Source organism: Dreissena polymorpha, chromosome 3 (assembly GCF_020536995.1).
Source record: "Dreissena polymorpha isolate Duluth1 chromosome 3, UMN_Dpol_1.0, whole genome shotgun sequence".
Classification (NCBI taxonomy): Eukaryota; Metazoa; Mollusca; class Bivalvia; order Myida; family Dreissenidae; genus Dreissena; species Dreissena polymorpha.
In genome coordinates this window covers 19039646-19059265 of record NC_068357.1, presented here as the reverse complement: position 1 = coordinate 19059265, position 19620 = coordinate 19039646, and positions in this window count along the sequence as shown.

The following is a 19620-nucleotide window of genomic DNA, read 5'->3' as shown; positions in this document are numbered from 1 at the left end:
CATTTAATATAATGAACCATTGAAATATTGCAATATAAGTGGTCAAATCATGGATTTATAATATAAAATACGCTACAGTCAACTAACATCGTTATTAACTAGATATCTTACGAACCCATCTATTGCGTGACAAACTATTGCCCAATACTGCAGGCTCGAAGACTAAACTACCTAAGGGCCACTCGAAGTTCTGCGGTCTCCAGTACGACTGCGAACATTCCTGCGCGGGGTTCAAGGGCGAGAGTTCGTGCCCTCCGTGCCTGCACCCGGAATGCCGGGAAGAGGGCCAGCAGACCCGGGATGACCCGTGCGCAATCTGTCTCAGCGACCCCTTGTCCGCCAGTCCTGTAATACAGGTATAACAGCTGTTTAATGTAGAAGCGGCGAATGTTTTCAACAAATATGGCGGATAAAGGCGTATAAACTTAGCGTATATCGGCGTGTAAACTATTGCGTATTAAGGTGTATTAACTATGGAGAATACAGGCGTCAAAAAACTAAAGCGTATATAGGCGTATAAACTATTTCGTATATATGCGTATAAACCATAGCATATTATAAAATATTGCGTCTATATCCGTATAAACTATTGTGATATAGGCGTATAAACTATTGCTTATATATGCGTATCGACAATGGTGAATATAGGCGTCAACACTGTAGCGTATAAAGGCATTTAAATTATGGCGTATATAGCCGTTTAAACTATGGCGTATATAGGCGTTTAAACTATGGCGTATATAGGCATTTTAACTATGGTGTAAAACAATCATTCGAATGCTTAAAACGAGATTTTATAAAACATGTGTACGTGTCCAGTTGCTTTACTTTTTCTCTGTCAAAATGCATGGATATAAAGTTTCGAAATTTTCACGATACACAATCGCAATAATACCTGTTTGTTAGCGAAGTATAAACACACAGTGACTAAGAACGTTTAGTGCTCTCTTTTTAAATATATAATTAACGACACTACCTTAGCAATTACGTTGAACAAATTCTTACGAAAGAACTAAATGTAGCTGTCACATGGTTACTAAATGCATACTATATGACACTTGCAGATGAAATGCGGTCACATATTTCACCTGAAATGCACGAGAACATTGCTGAAGAAGAAATGGGTTGGTCCGAAGATCAACTTCAACTTCCTACGATGTCCTTTATGCCAGGTAGGCGCGCCCGAGTGTATTTGACATGTTATATTCTGAGCCGCGTTCTTAGAAAACCTGACTTAATGCATGTGCGTAAAGTGTCGTCCCAAACTAGCTTGTGCAGTCCCCTAATCAGGGATGAAACTAAGCGTCTAAACTGGAGTTTTGCTAAGAAGAGACTGCCTGCGCTTTATGTGTGTGGGTTAAGTGTCGTCACAGATTTTCGCTTAGAGAGACTTTATTTAAACAAAAAAATCCATAAAGCGAAAAGTGCTGTCCCTGATTAGCCTTTGCTGACTGTACATGCTAATCGGGGGCGACACATTACGCACATGCAATAAGTCCATTTTAACCCAAGTGCGGTTCAATTGTATGGGTGCTTTATAATGAAGCATCATAATAATTGTGAATGTTGCCTAGTGGGAACAATCTTTTTTTAGATTAAACTTTTATAATATGTAACATACACCTCGCAGTTGTTCACAAAAAAAACGTTCCCCATTGGAAATTCATGCACGAACAATAACCTCTTCAGGCACATAAACATTGCAACTCGTTATGTAAACTTAACATTTTTTGCCTTAACTGTCACTTCTATAGCCCTTTAAATATACATTTTAATTGCCGCTACTTTCGACCGTATAGCGCGAACCGTTTGAACGCTAGCTTTTCGTGCGTCCGTCTTCGTCTGTGTACTTCCGGTTTACCAGCTGTCTTGTATCTGTTCACGGAAGTCGCGCATGCTCCACCGGGCCCTCGATGACCTCTTGACCCCGATTATGAAGATTGAAGAGTACATGCAAAAGCACGCCATGATGCGACTACGACGGGAGGGCCTCCACCTGTCGAAGCACGTTCTGAGCACAGAGAGCCCGTTTTATCACAACCCGATAGGATTTGCGATGAAAAGATACGCGTTTTCTGAGTGCTTTAAGTGCAAAAAGGTAAGTTCATCGTTGTGAACGTAATTAACTTATTAATCATGAAGCTAAATAGATATGCAAGTCATTCATAGCGAAATTTACCATGTACGTACAGTTGATTATGGTTTGATATTATTCAAAGCTCTTGTATGCAAATATTAACTAGCTCCCTGTCTGGGGACGATATAACGTAATTTCACATCGAACAAAGAAACCGCCTCACATCGTAAAATATTCCTTTATAATGTGGTGTGTTTTGTTTCTGTAGATATGAAATGTTCGTGTTCTTTTCTTCTCGGCATTCAGCCGTATTTCCTGGGGGCCGAGGGGGAGGCTTGCACTTTCGACCCCGTGAACAACCCATCCCCAGAGGAGCTGCTGTGTCCGCACTGCACCCTGGACAAGTACCAGGTATACGCCGCAAAACTGTCCGAAACCAACCCTACAATAAAAGGGTGTTATTTGAGCCTCGTTCTTCATTAACTGGGATTAATGCAAGCGCGTTAAGTGTCGTCCCAGCTTAGCCACTATCCGCTTTTACTGTAAATTTCGTTTAAAGAAAGTCTCTTCTTAAGGAAAATACAGCGTAGGCGGTTAGTGTCGTCCCTTATTAGCCTGTGCTGTCTGCAAATGATAATCTCAGACGACACTTGCATGTTTTTATAAAACCAATGGGACCAATTTTAGGCAGGTTTTCCAGACGAGGCTCATTTTTATAATGTACCAATCGCCATTTGCAAATCTCTGAAACCTTATGTATACAATCATGTTTCTAGAATGACTTGGTCTTAACTCAATTCTGAACACGTTATGTTAAGGAGTTCTTAAACACACTTCATATGTATTCACTTTAACAGATTATTTTTTCTCTTCAATATAGTGGTGGGGAGACATTTTGCAAAGCCGCTGTATGTTAGCTGGTTGGTTAGTTAGTTGGTCCGTCCATAGTTCGTGTCCGATCGATAACTGTATCCTGCATACATGTGAATTTGAAATACTTTAGAACACCTGCATATGTTCAAAGATAAAATAATTATGAATAAAAGAACTTCTGTAAGGGAGACATATAATAAGCATCGATCTGTGAAATCGGGGTTCAATGCATGTGCGTAAAGTGTCAACCCTGATTAGTCTTTGAAGTCCATAAAGGCTAATCAGAGGCGGCACTTTCGGCCTTAATTGGATTTTCGCTGAGAAGAGACTTTCTTTATATGAAAATAAAATAAACGGAAAGTGTCGTTCCATACTTGCTTGTGCAGACGGCACATGCTAACTTGGACTCGACACTTTACGCACATGCATTAAGCCCTGTTTTCCTTGCACTTATAGAGGGAACGGCAGCTCTGTAGGTCGGAGGACACAATCAAGCGCACTACACGGAAGTGTCCACATTGTCAAGTCAGCATCGAGCGAAGCGGTAAGAGTTGAGTCGCGATATGGGAAATCAATGCTTTGTGCATGTGCTTAAAGTATTGACCCTGATTAGCATGTTCTTTTGTCGTCTCGTAAAGTATTGAAAACACGTGGATCGCTCATTTCAAGTTTAAAATTAGCGATGGAATATAACAGTCCTGTTGGCCAAATTAAAACGGTCAATGATTCGAGCCCCGTCAGGGATAAAAGAATTGTTTCTAAATTATAATCTTTGTTTTATAGCTCTCTACTTCTGATATTTAGATCTTCTCTTAAATACAAAATGTAAATCTCAAATGATAGTTTTATAACTCAAATCTTTTAAATGATATTCATTTTATTAAAGTAATTCTTACACATACTAGTAGTTTAGTAGTTGAAATACGATAAAATGATAACATAATTATTATCAATATTTATTCTCGTAACATAATTTAAAAAAATGATTATTAAATGAAAAATGTGCCGTCTGCAGGCGTATGCATGCATATGTACTGCACGCGCTGCAAGCGGAGCTTCCACTGGAGCGACGGCATTGCACATGACCGGCGCCCACTGGAGCTGACGCCCGGGCCCCCGCCAGCTGTCCTTCCTGTCCACCACCAGCCGCGAGATGGATCTTCGCGTGCATCGTCAGCACACACTGCTTGGCCACCAGAAACCAAACCGGCCCCATGGCCTCGCGAAGTCCTTCACGAACTTGTAGACGCCTTTTTGGACAATATGTTTAATGCATAGAACCTCCTTCGTGTTTTTGCGAGCTTTTCATTAATGTTTGTCTGCTAGCAAATATTGGCTTTAGCAAGGTATGAATGATGCTTAAAAATATAGTTTGACACTTGTTGAAAAGCAAATTGAATATGGGCCGCGCGCTGGGAAACCGGGACTAATGCCTGTTCACAAAGTATCGTCCTAGATTAGCCAGTGAAGTTCTTAAAGGTTAATGTGGGACGGCACTTTCAGCCTAGATTGGATTTTTGTTTAGAACAGACTAAAAATAGACTTTCTTCGAACGAAAAATTCCATAAATGTGGAAATTGTCGTCCCTGATCTTTATGAATAAGCCCGGTTTTCCCAAAGCGCCACTCATATACAACCCATGTGAAAGACAAGAAAGGATTTGCGATGACAAGATTCGCGTTTTCTGAGTGCTTCAAGTGCAAAAAGGTAACTTGATCCATTGCGAACGCGATTTAGTTATTAATCATGAAGCTAAAAAGATATGCATATCATTCATAATTACTCTTAGAATTCGAAAAATCAAAAATCTAACCGGCCATGAGGTCCGATACTTTTAAATTTTACCGGACCTCACAAGATTTTACCGGACCTCGTTCTTCTTAAAAGCCACACAAATACTCAATCTCAACAAATATTCGATAAAAAAAAAAAATATAAAAAGTTAACCCATACAAAATATGTGTTTTCTTTAAAGCAATGGCCACAATTTCAACGCTAAATGTGGTCTGGTAACATGGTGTCCAAATGTCCGACGTCTTCGCATGGGTTGCTCATATGTATAATATTGATTTAATCCGGATAAAATATTTGGATCTTTAATTTTTCTTCATTATTTTCTGCTTGGTGGAGATATGCTCGCTCTCTCAACGGATTTGTTCCAGATTTATCCTTTATATTGGCATTGGATAGAAACGAATCTCGCATAAATCATGCAGTTTCGTTGAGGTACAAACTATATGAATGTTGTGGATGTTGCAATTAGGAGGAAATGAATATGAGATGGATTACATCATTAACAAGAAGATCTTTTTGTATATTATGTATTGCATATTTGTTTTAATTTAATAGTATTGAGTTGTTTTCAGTTTGAATATGATTTTAGGTATATTTATTTTTCGTAACTATAGTTTTTTCTTCAGAAATTTGCTTGTATATGAGCCTCGTCATGCGAAAACTGGTCTTATGCCATATGCAAACAGCGCTGCATCAGACCAGCCTGCGCACAAGCGCAGTTTGGCCAGGGGCTAAAATATTCGCTATACTGACACAAAAGGTTTATTGGTCCCAATAATGGCTCTAGACCAGACTGGGCGGTTGCGCAGGCTAGTCTGGAGCTCCGCTTGCTGCATGTGGCATTATACCCATTTTCGCACGAAGTAGACTAGACCTCTTCTGAATTGCATTTCATGTCAACATTTGTTGTTACATCTACAACATACTTTAACTTGTATATTGTGTTGACTTAAAACGGTATCCTTTGCTGTTGTTGTTCGACATTGGTGCTTGTTACGTTTTTTCTAGTCTTGTTGCTTTACAGCTTCCTGTTTACGAATGCATGCATGTCTTTTACATACAGATGTGTTTGCTAACCTTTTTGGCTGTTCTGAATTCAATGTATTGACACTTTGAAGCTAGCATTTTTACTCAATAAACCAATTTAACCGACTTAAATTGTTTTTCTTAGTGCTAAATCCAACTGAATACGAACGCATTCTTAAAGATAATAAACTGTATTTTATGTATCGTTTACTTGAATCTAATCTGTTTGAACGGTACTGTCCGACAGACACACATGTTTATATGTGTCGTGTTCTGAGAAAAATGGGCATAATGCATGTGCGTAAAGTGTCGTCTCAGATTAGCCTGTGCAGTCCTCACAGGCTAATCAGGGACGACACTTTCCGCCTAATTTGATTTTCGGTAATGAGGGACTTACTTGAATCTAAAAATACCATAACAGCGGAAAGTGTCGTCCCTGATAAGCATGTGCGGAATGCACAGGCTAATCTGGGACGACACTTTACGCATATGCATAATGCCCAGTTTTCTCAGAACACGACTCAGATATTTTTTTCAGAATAACCGGAGTAACCCCTATGTTTTGTCCATATAATTGTCCTCCTGCTTCAACCTTGTCCTGTCTGAGTCAAGTGTTAAATGCTAGCATATTGTGAAATATATACCCTAACCCAAATATTTATGACCTAATGCTTTGTCTGCGTCAGAGAAATCTTTAAACTTTTAAACATCAAAATTTATTGCCGTCATTTAACAATATATATATTTATTTATTTTATGCTTTCCGGTGGTTTATAGAGAAATATCAGTGAATTAAAACTGATATTTCACTGTTTTAAACAGTGAAATAACAGTGAAAAATATCGATATTTTTGACAGTTTTACCGTGAAATGACGTCATATTTTCGACGAAATGACGTCAAAAATCCAGCGAAATTATACAGTCTAACTCTTTTACAATGTAAATAAACGGTGAAAAAAAGCATAAATAAAAAGAAAATTTGTTGGATTCTATGGAATATAGATTTAGATCTATTTTACTCGTGATCATACAAATATATATATTTTCACTCGTGGCGGATATTATTTTCTATGAACACTCGTGAAATAAAATCGATATTCAATCGAATCCAACAAATATCCTCTAAATATCTAAACGTTTTAAAGATGCAGAGTACTGGACTGACTTTGGTATTTTTTTCAATTTATTTTAAGTTTGATAATGTATTCAAGGGGAAATATTAGCCTAAGCCTTAACAATGTATTCAGATTCCAATGACAATTTAATATAACTAAGATGGTTTTATCGTTTGTTTCCTCTCAGACGTGACCATTGAAATAGCAATATATATTTACGAGAATCGCGATTCCGTAGCGAAGAGTTATCAATTTGCTGTATGTTGTCTTCAATTTATAAACGTTATGTCAAATGCAAGGAAAGCTGAATTCATGGATTTTATATGTCGTTTTATGGTTTGTGACAAAGAGAAGTAACCGCTGCGAGGAGAATGATTGTTAGACGAATAGTTTCCCTTGTTTCAAGCAATCCCCTTCCATAGTCTCATATCAGATTTAACTATAAAAACAATGTCAATACAATTCTCCAAGACAAGTGACCCCAAACATGAGTATTTAGTTCATTTCTTTATGGAAGCGCAGTCTGATGACATTAATACTGAAGCCAAATTTGAAAAACAGGCGCTCGATGAGCACTTACCAAAGATACTGTAGTATATTTACACTTCACGTTACCACGTTTTACGCATGCATGTAAGCAACCGTACAGTTAGAGCATAAGCCATAACGTTCAACGTTTAGATTTGACGATCGGGTAAAAAAAGGCCGAGATGAAGAAGATCTAACGAACCTGAGAAAACACGCGCTTACTCGCGAGGCCTATCCGTAAACATATAAACTATAAAGTCCAATAGTTATATTCGTGTTTCAACAGGCGATGGTGGAACACAACGAGCTCGCCCCGCTCATGGGGCCTTTCAGTTACTGTATATACAATAACTTCCAATAGTTAGTTTCATGTTTTGACAGGCGATTACCGTATACTAGTATACAATAATTTCCACTCGCTATTTTCATGTTTTAACATGCGATTACCGCATTTACAATAACTTCCAATAGTTATTTTCATGTTTTGACAGGCGATTACCATACATACAATAACTTCCAATCGTTATGTTCATGTTTAGACAGGCGATTACCGTATATACAATAACTTCCAATAGTTATTTTCATGTTTTGACAGGCGATTACCATACATACAATAACTTCCAATCGCTATGTTTCATGTTTTGACAGGCGATTACCGTATATACCATAACTTCAAATAGTTATGTTCATGTTTTGACAAGCGGGAACACCACGTGCTCGACCACTGATGAGACGTAATTACCATAACATCATCAGTTACCGTATTTACTTTTAACTTAACCAGGTACCTCTTATTATAATTTTCAAAAGTTATTTTCATGTTTTGACAGGCGGCTCTAGAACCACCATGCGCTCGCCCCGCTCATGAGGCCTATCAGTCAACTCGAGGTCGAGATCAGGGCGAAGGCGATGCTCAAGCTGAAGCGAGACGGGCTCCTGTTCGCAGAGGAAATCATGGACCGGGGAAGTCCGTACTTCAATGACAGGCCGCGCTTTGCCATGGACCGCTACGAGTTCGACATGTGCTGCGAATGCAAGAAGGTACACCGTATATGAGCCTCGCTCTCGGGAAACGGGCGTAATGTATGTGCGTTACGTGTCGTGCCAAATTAGCCTGTGCACTCCGCAAAGGCTAATCAAATGGCACTTTCCGCCTTAACGACTTTTTGCCAAGAACATACTTGCTTTAAACGAAAAATACCATACAGGCGGAAAGTGTCGTCCCTGATTAGCCTGTGCCAACTGCACAGGCTAATATGGGGCGAAAATAAAATTATAATTTAAGTCTACATGTAGTTACCCAAAGGGTGGCTCATAGCTACGTAATACCTTTGTATTTAAGTTTGTCATTCTGAGTATGTTTGCTTGATAGTTATCTTAATTAGCAGTTTAAAATGCGAGGAAGACTAACACAAATTTTTCTTGCGACTTATTGCTATAGTACAAGTCTTCCGAATTTGACAATCATAGAAAGCAAAGGCGGACGCCAGACGGTATTCAGAAATACAATTTCTAATCGCATGCACACCTGTTTACTGCACGCTACAAAACCATAATAATTAAACGTCCGTTAAGGATATGTCCACATTGAGACTTACAAATTATGCATATTAAAGGGGGCCTTTTCACAGATTTTGGCATTTTTTAACTTGGTCATTAAATGCTTTATATCGATAAATGTAAACATTGGATCGTAAAAGCTCCAGTAAAAAATCAAGAATAAAATTAAAAAAAAGGAAAAGAACATTGCCCGGAACAGGTTTCGAACCAGTGACCCCTGGAGTCCTGTCAGAGTCCTGAAGTAAAAACGCTCTAGCCTACTGAGCTATTCCGCCGAGTACACGTACTAGTCGTATTTTATACCTTATATAAGCAATCTTCGTAGTTTCCACAAAATTTAAACGACAAAAACAGAACTCTCCAAATTATTCAATCGTTTCGCGTTGCAACGCTTTATAATTTTTAGGTTTTAAAATCGTCAAAAGATGCATATAATGGCTATATTAGAGCATGGTAAATGTTCAGTATTACTGTTTCCTCACAATTATCATAACTAAAACGAAAATTTGCGAATTTGAAACAACTTTTTTCAATTTTGTCAATTTACCAAAGCGTGAAAAGATCCCTTTAATGATTTTTCATTGAGTAGTTTGCATATACATTTAACTCTTTCCATCAAAGTATATATATAAATTATTTGAGGCGTCCGTTCGTGTCCTTCGTTTCCCGTTCTCCTTATATGTTGTTTCTTTCTAGTCTTCGTCAACAGTTCAGCGTGTTGATTTTTATAGTGTGTAAGTCGATTCATCGAATTGTAACGTTATGGGTAAAACAATAGTTATATTAAGTCCATATCACTGACTTGCAAGTAAGTCCTTCTAGGGTTGTGTCCACAATCAGTGACAACAAATAGATAGGTGTAACGCTCTGGAAAAGCGGGGTTAAAGCGTCTGCGTAAAGTGCCGTTACATATAAGCCTCTGTGGTTTCGCACAAGCTAATCAGGGACGACACTTCCCGCCTTAACTAGGTTTTTGCTAAAGAAAGACTTTCGTGAAACGAACATTCCATAAAAGCGGAAGTGTCTTAGCTGATAAGCCTGTGCGAACTACAAAGTTAATCTGGGACTACACTTTACACACACCACATATATATACATATATATATATAAGGTCCCGTTTTCCCAGAGCGGGACTCATTTATGTGTTGTGTCCTGACTTCCAGCCATTTTACGTCGGCACTGCGTCAACCGAATGCGAGGAGACGAACACGAGCCCGGAAACTGTGAAGTGCCAAAAATGTATCTCTGCGTCTGAAGAGGTGATCCTTGGCGCATTTAAAATAAAGAATTTTTAGTAGCTTGTAACATTTTCATAACCGTTTCACGCAGGACATATATACAATTCGACTCCTCTTCTTTTCATCGTATTTAGCCTCGCCCTGGCAAAACGGGAATAATGCATGTGCGTAAAGTATTAGTCCAGATTAGCATGTTCAGGTTAATTGGGCACGACGCACATGTATTGGGCCCCCGTTTTTCCAGAGCGAGGCTCAATTTTTGATTGAAGAGGGTTCCTGAGTGGGGACAAATAAAACTTGTCCTTCATACGATGAACAGTAAAAGTTTATTTTATATCATCTATTAAAAACATGTTGTTGTTGTTTTTTTCAAATCATTCCGTATATTGTTAATTGCAAAATAAACATGAATGAGTACTTTAAAATTACAACAGCACATAAAAAAGCTAGAAATGTCACAAGAGTATCGCATATACTCCTATCTACTGACCTAGTCACACAACTCATTCATGCATTTAAAGAACTGGACAAACACAAACATAATGATTTATAAAAAATGCTTCACCTATACACAGGGTATGTACAAATTTATTATGATTTACCGAAACAAATATGAATGTATATAGCATTTCATGCCATACTTTTCGTTTGAAAATCAAGACTAAAATCGAAAACGGGTCTACCAATAGACATTTGGTGTTTTTGGAACTGAACTCTAACTTATTCTTATGTTTTGAAGCTTGTTTAAGTGGATTTATTTTAAATTCGAATTTCATCCAGAGGGCGAAATCAGAGATGAAAGCATCAAAAGACACCATTCGAAGAATTACCAAAAAGTGTCCGCGCAGTGTCAGGTCCGGATTGAAAAAGAAGGTATTCATGTGTCCCTCGTTCTGGGAAAACGGAGCTTAATTAAAGGAAGTCTCTTCTTTAAGTAAATCCAGTTGAGGCGGAAAGTGTCTTCACGTATTGGCCTGTTCTGACTGCACATGCTAATATGGAACGACATTTATCGCGCTTGCATTAAGCTCTGTTTTCCCAGACCGAGGCTTATATTGTATTAAATTAGTATAAGAGAAACATTTTCTAGGTTTTCCCAGTGGTAGGTTACATTACACTTAATCATTTTGTATTCCTATTTCTAAAGAGTTCATTTTCTCTTCGTGTTTAAAAGCAATTAGTCGATCGCACACATGCTATTTGTGATTATTTCATGCATTTTATGTGTGTCTGCAACATTTTCGTGCATTTAATTTGGGGAATACGCTGAAAGATGAACGTTTTGGGTGAGTTTATTGAAGTACGGGGCTTTTGTCAAAATTTCACTTCCGAAACATTATTTTCCGAGGGTGCTTGCCTTTGGGCGAATTTAACTTTCTAAGAAGTTGTGAAACCATTTATTTTTGACTGCATTTATTGAAAGAGGACAGATTATCTTTAAAGTGATACCGGTCTTGCAAAATTTGATATATGCTTTTAAAATTGGTGGTTTTTTTAATGGGACCCTATGTAAAATATAATTAGTTAATTTAACTGGTATTTTCCGTTATCAATTGTTTTGCTACATTTATTGTACCCTATGGGTTGTTACATAGATCATAGACATACTCACAAATCCCCCCCCCCCAAAAAAAAATGTAGTTCTATAGTGATTCAGAAAGAAATATGTGTACAAAAATGTCTTAATTACATTACTTCCGTCGTTTCAATACATATAATGCTTCAACGACGAACTTTGCAAGTTTAGAATAAACTTAAGTTTAAAAATACTGACAAGGGAAACCATTTTTAATTATGCTTTATGAAACATACCGTTCTTTATATGAGCCTTGCACTTTGAAAAGGGGAGTAAATGCACGTGCGTTAAGTGTCGTACCATTTTGGCCTCCGCAGTCCGCACAGGCTAACAGGGACGTAACTTACCGCTTTTATGGTATTTTTCGTATAAAGGAAGACTCTTCATGTTTAGGTTAAATGTGCGGACTGAAAAGGCTAATCTGGGACGACACTTTTCGCACACGTATTTAACCCCGTTTTTTCAGTGCGCGACTCATATTGATTCTAAATGATTCCCCTTGTACTGCAGGTGGTTGCGACTTATATTCTGTCCAAATTGTCGAAAGACGTTTATGTGGAACAAGAAGTACCGGCTTCCCCGACACCGACGAACAAAATCTAGATCTAAGATCGGAGAGTCTGACATCCCGCCTGCGCTTTCGGCGGAACCCGTTTCGCTTGTAGCCGGCGTACATGAACAAGTGTGAATCTTCGTTTCGATTGGTTTATTTCTACAATATGTAAATTCTCACAACATGTGAATAAATAAGCAAATGCTAGCTTGGATATCATAATACAACAATTTAACAAAGTCTCGTCATTTACATGAAATAACAGTAAATTTCGACGTTCAGGAAAGTTGAAAACATCAACAAGGCATATGTGTTTTTCTGAGAAAACTGGGCTTAATGCTTGTGCGTAAAGTGTCGTCCCAGATTAACCTGTGCAGTCCGCACAGGCTAATCAGGGACGACACTTCCGCTTTTATGGTATTTTTAGTTTGAAGGAAGTCCCTTCTTACCGAAAATCAAGTTTAAGAGGAAAGTGTCGTCCCTGATTAGCCTGTGCGGACTGCACAGGTAATCTGGGACGGCACTTTACGCACATGCACTATGCAAGTTTTGTCAGAACAAGACACATATATTGACTAAACTTTGTTACGTTTAATGAGTTTTTTACCAAATTAATGATTAACTATATGTTTTCTTGTAAGTATTTGTAATTTATTGTAACTCGGTGCACCGAGCACTGTGATTGCATATGAAGTCTCCGTCAATACTAGTGTGGACGTCTTTTTGAATAAACAAATGACTAAGACCAAAGAAAACATTTCTCAGAGTTTGCATATATGGATGTGATTCAAATGCTGCTTATCTCACCCACAAATTGTTTAAAGGAATAATTGCGTGTTGTTTTCGTTGTAATCGGCAAGTTGGGCTCAGCCACGCAGCATTTATATAATATTACAATTTCAATATACTCTGTTAGATCTATATACATACCGACTTTATGCCACTAATACATAGAGGATATTTGTTGGATTTGGTGGAATATCGATATCATTCACGAGTGATTACAGAAAATGATATTTCCAAGAACGAAATTTTTTTGTTTGGATCACGAGTGAATTAAATCGGTATTTCATCAAATCCAACAAATTTCTGTTATTTTATGCTTACAACTGATTATTTTGTATTTTTTGCCATTCCGGACGATATAATTTCCCGTGAGGCGCCCCGAAATGTTTTTAGATGTTTTTTCAAGGGAAGCTTATAAAAAATCCGTATGTTTTCATTAACATTCAATGCAGAGTAGTTTCCCTTGGTAACATTTTTGGGGTCACGATGATGGGAAAGCAACGAATCTAAAATTAGTTCCGGTAAAACAATGAAAATTATCGATTAATTTCACTGTAACAGTGAAATGTCAGTTTTATGCACTGATATTTCTCTATAAACCACCGGAAAGCATAAAATAAGACTGAATTCAACATTCATGTAGCCGGACTTTTATTTTACAAACGCATTGCCGGCTTCAGCCATTATCGTCATTCCGCGAAAAGCATTCGTTGCTTTTAATTAAAGTTCTCGAATGTTTTGGTTTAAAGAACAAGACGAATAAAGGTTGGTAATATTTGACAAGTAGCTTAAAGCTCGAGGCTGCGCCTCTCTTGCGATACGATTTGACACAACCAGCTCGACTGGTATAGTTCCCAGAACACAAACCTAGACTAACTAGCATATGGACCTTGAGCTGAAATAAAGCTGCCCCCCCCCTCCTCCCACCACCAAATCCCAATATTTCGATGAAATTACAATAACAGACCTAAACATTCGTTTGCCAATCGACTGTACACTGACATGAGTTTTGCTTCGGTCCATGTCATATTTGAAGGCTAATGTTTAGCAGATGGCACTTGTAGACCTGCCGGAGCTATAGCTTCTGTATGCATTTTAGGATTTCAAAATACCTTAATAAAAATACTAACCTAAAACAGACGGTGTATAACACATAATAACCCGATATGCCGTACTCCAATGTCAAATGTCGAAAGATTACATGTTCAAATATGGATTGTTGGAGCAATTTTTACCTTGTCATTTAAAAGATTTCAAAATAACTTATCACAAATGTAATCCTATTTCAGACTATGTGTTACACACAAAAACCAGATAACTATTTTAAAAGTTAGATTGTTTTCAAGATCAAATGTTGAAAAAAGCATTTAAAGTGTGCTTTGTGTACTAAATTTGTTTTTCTTACAGGAATTCCTTTAAGCAAACAGCGCAGACCCTGATGAGACGCCGCATCATGCGGCGTCTCATCTGGGTCTACGCTGTTTGCCAAGGCTTTTTTTAGGCGCTAGGCATAAATGGGTTAACAAAGGACCGCGTGGTGTAATAAAATTTCTCTCCTGCTGGTATGCAGCTGGATGTCCAGTTGGTATACACACTTGGAGACTTTTCTAACGCATCACTTAATATAAATATAGCTCCCTTATTTTTGAACAATTGTGTTGAAAATTGGACCAAGAATAATTCAACACATATCTGATAATTCCTGATAATTAATTTAAAATGAAAAACAACAAAATATAAAACTTTACTAATTAAAAACGTCACTTCAAAATTCAAATTCGCAAACTCGTACAACGTAGAAAAATAACAATGTGAAAAGTAAAACGCAAAAACTTACACGTAACTGACCGGCTTGCAACATGCCGATTGGGCCGTTGCGCTCCTGAATATTCATACGAGCCATATTGTTTTTCTTTATTAGTGATATGTTTTTCTTGTGTAAAAACTCACATAGAATGATGAAATTGAAATGAAATTTGAATAACATGTATATCGCGTTTTCTACACTTTGTGACTTTTCTAACGCAACACTTTTAAAACTTACATATCTCAGTAATACTTAAATATTATTAAAAATTGCACATGTGATCATTTGACTACATTATGTGCAAGCTAACGATAAATCATTCATCCGTGACGATCAGACGCTTTATCAAGTGGGGAAGGTAGCCTGCAAAATGCAAAGGCGCGATTGCGCTGCTGAATATTCACACGAGCTATATTGTTTTGTAAATTCAATATATGTTTTCCTTGGGTAAGAACCCACCTAAAATAATAAATTGAAATAAAACTAGAATAGTATCGTGTTTCACCATTTTCACGTGCAAAAATATGAAACCACACCTACCCCACGTGCTTAAGCGTTCAATCGTCACGGATGAATGATTTTATTGTAATCTTGCATAGAATGTAGTCAAATGATCGTATGTAAAATTTTAATCAATATCTTTACTTATAACCGAGATATTCCAGTTTGAAAAGTGATGCGTTAGAAAAGTCCCAAGTGTATTACAAATAGTTTAGGATGCATTGGGTTTGTTTAATCGCCTTTCCGATACAGATTTTCATTGTCGGAACAGCGAAAATTATCTAAAAGAAAGCATTTGTTTCGTGCATGCTTTTTCCAATCGTAATAAATCACATTACATTTCATCTGATAGGCAAAGATATATATACTCAACGATACAAATATTAGACGTTTTGTTAAGTAAAATGGCACAGCTGGCAAGATGTTGGTATCGATTAACTGACTTCAGCCTGCGCATACATAAAAACCTCTCGGAATCTGCCGAGAATTCTTCTAAATTTGTCAGATTTCGCCAACGTATTGCTAACCCATCACAACACTTTTCAAATACGTCAAACGAAAGAAACACATGTCACGCATCTGTCATTTTATTGTAACATATCAACTACATTTGAAGAATGTAATGCGTGTGTCTCGTCTCTAAGTCGCTTTTTACGTGCAAATGCTCGGTGGGAAGAATACTTCAGGATCAGAAATGCCGAGGGTGATGCCAAAGTACCTGAAATTATACAATGTGAATTCTCTATTCCTTTAATATATACGGAATCTAACGCTAGTCAATTGTTCCATGTGTTTGTATCAGTCGAGTGGCTTGTGTGATGACGTATCTCACGAGAGGCGGGGCCTCGAGTGTGATACGAAATTGCGCAAGCCACGAGACTTATACAAACACTTGTAACGATTGACTTGCGTAATATTCCTTTTATTATATACAATTTGAATCATTTAAGTTAAAAACATGAGTTTAAGCGTTCATAATTAACCAAGAATTCTCGTATAATTTTCTGCATTCAAAGTGACGTCTTTAAAAGTAGTCCGGCTAGTATGGTAATACGGAATTGGAAAACTAGCGTGTAGCATAATACGGGAATAATTTCTGTGCATTTGTATTTTACCGATTGATACAAATTGTTTTTTGGGAACATAAAGCAGGTATATAAAAATCAGATGTACACATCGGGAAATCATTACATGTATTGACTATAGCCAAACAGTAGATCGAATATAAAGACTAGTTTCGCATGGGTCAATACGCACCTTGTTTCTATAAAACCTGTAACGTCATTATAGTAGTTGTCGCCGATTGGCACACAGTCTGGAAACGTCACCGTTGTGGTGTAATCACTAAAAGAAAATAGGAAAAATACGTGCTATCATAATGACAAGCGTCATGAGATACCGACGGAAAATAACGCCGCATGATGCGTCATGATAAAACGAAGACCTTTAGGAAATGTTTGACACAGTCCAAACGAACAGTTTAACACATCTAAGCAAAAAACAATGGTACGGTCATGATATGAATCAGCTGCATAGAAAATCGATAGCTGAAAGTTGAATATGTTTATCGGATACAGTAATTCCAGACTAAATCCATAAAATGCATAACAGGCATTGGCCATGTATCATCATTCAACGGCTAGCAGATAAGATTAAGATTCTCTGTTCAATATCATTATCATTTCGTGGATACGCGCTACACAACGAATTACTGAGATATCTAAATATATGAGCATGTACGTTAAAAAAAGTCACCAACCGTGGTCCTGGGTGAAGTTGCCGCCGAAGATCACCGCAGTGAGATGCTCAGCAGGAATGCCTGCAGCGCCTATTTCCGCCTCGAATATGAACTTGGCGTCCGGGGAACGCCGACGGCCCGCCACGGGAAGGAGATGCCAGTTACGTTGCATTTCTTGGTGCGGAGGTTGACAGTGTATCCTTGTTCTGAGCACGAATCATGCGTATTCAGAGTTATGCTTTCATTCGCAAAAGCACATGATGTGCAAAAATGTCAATATTCGTGCATTTGTTTGTCTACGAAGATTTGTATTGTGTTAAAAAATAAAGATGTTCCTTATTTATTTTATGTATGGGTTACTGCATTTCCATAAAAAGCTTCGTTTTATCTTATTTTTGTACATTGCAAATGAAATCGTATACCGAATGCCGCGTATGGTTAGAAATATGCGGTTATTTCCCTCGTTAAGCAGCCTAAGGATACAAAAGTAGTCCCTTAATTCTCGTTATGCAGAATGAGTATGTCAAAGTAGTCCCTTGTTCATTCGTTATGCAGCCAGTATGTAAAAGTAATCAAATATTACCTCGTTATGCAGCCTTGATATATCAATGTAGTCCATTATTTACCTCGTTATGAAGTCTTAGTATGTCAACGTAATCAATTATTTACCTCGTAATGCAGCCTTAGTATGCAAAAGTAGTCCCTGATTTACCTCGCTATGCAGCCTGAGTATATCAATGTTAGTCCATTATTTACCTCGTCATGAAGTCTAAGTATGTCATAGTAGTCCCTTATTTACCTCGTATGAAGCCTGAGTATGTCAAAGAAGCCCCTCCTTTCCGTTATCGATCTTCTCGATAGTGCGCGTGCGTCTCATGGTCTCGTCGTAAAAGAAGTCGGCCCTTCGTAAAATGATTTGCTACTGTCAAACTGAGGAAACACAAACAATGCCAATCGTGATACATCGACTTCAGGAATTCTCCCAAGATGGATTTAGGTAATAGATCGCCTGCTGATCCAAAATAAGACAACGAATAGGCTACGTTGACTGATACCGTTGTTGAGGAGCTTATTGATTAGCATGATTGAACAATACATTTGTTGTTTTGTGATATTCATTTGATTTTTTTTAATTATTGATTCTGAGTAATTTGTTTAGTTGTTTTCTGTGATTGCAATTTACCCAAAGTTATTTTAAGTCACAACATGAAAATGTTGTATGATTGTTTAGTTCAGTAAAAACAACACAATACACATAGAATGAACAACATACCACCATGACACCGCCTTGCCATTGCCTCGGGGATGCTGTATAAAAATATTAAACATATAATGCAGTATTTCGCGCGTACTTGATTCCCTTAGATCTCTACATATTTAGTTTTTCTGTACAAAACCTTGGTATTTTGATCTCGATAGTATATAAAATTAAACAAATACAATATGTCCCTCGCTTTGGGAAAACGGGACTTAATGCATGTGCGTTCAATGCCGTTCCTGATTAGCATGTGCAGTCCGCACAGGCTTATGATAGATTAAACTTTCCGACTCAATGAATTTTCCTAAGAAGAGACTTGCTTTCAAAGGTAAATACCATCACAGCGGAAAGTGTCGTCCCTGATTAGCCTGTGCGGACTGCACATCTGGAACGGCAATTTACGCAAATGTATTAAGCTCAGTTTTCCCACAACGCGGCTCATTATGTTTGCCATAAAACAACAACGCTTACCAGGGCGTCGGCGTTTGGCCATAGCACACAACAACGGAGACAGCGAGCAACAATATCACCTTCATGCTTTCAATGTCTGGCAACTACTGTCCTAAAAACCTCATGGCCTTCAAGCTTAGGAATAAGGCCAACATTCGTAAAGATTGTGTGTCGCTATTATATGATAGTTTTGTTTTTTTTACTTTAACCACAGTTTCTTATTTGAATTAATTTCAATGATTAACTGCATTCGAATCAATCATGTTTTGCTATTACGGGTTGTCTATGATTGCTTGCATCAATGGCTTTCGTTTATTTGCATTGATGTTTTTTGTTTGTTAACATTATATTATTGGAAATAAAAGGTGTTGCAATGCAACAAAACAACATGTGTAAACTGTAATATTTAATATACTATTTTAATGTTAGTATATTAAACTGCGACGAATGCTTGCACCCTCAACTTGAAATATAAAACACCTTCGCTGGGATACATTGTTCGCTTAAAACATGTCTATTGCGTTAGATGATTAGGGAGCCATTGACATCGGTTACAGCATTGACGACCGATACCCTACGTCTACAAACCCATATATGCATGGATAAAAAATGGATACTATATACATTGTATATGAATCCTAGCATAATACATTCGTATCATATGGCACAGAGTGATAGTTGTGTTGCTTAAGGGATATTACCCGTGAACTTGGCTTGTGTGCCAAATAAAACTTAATAT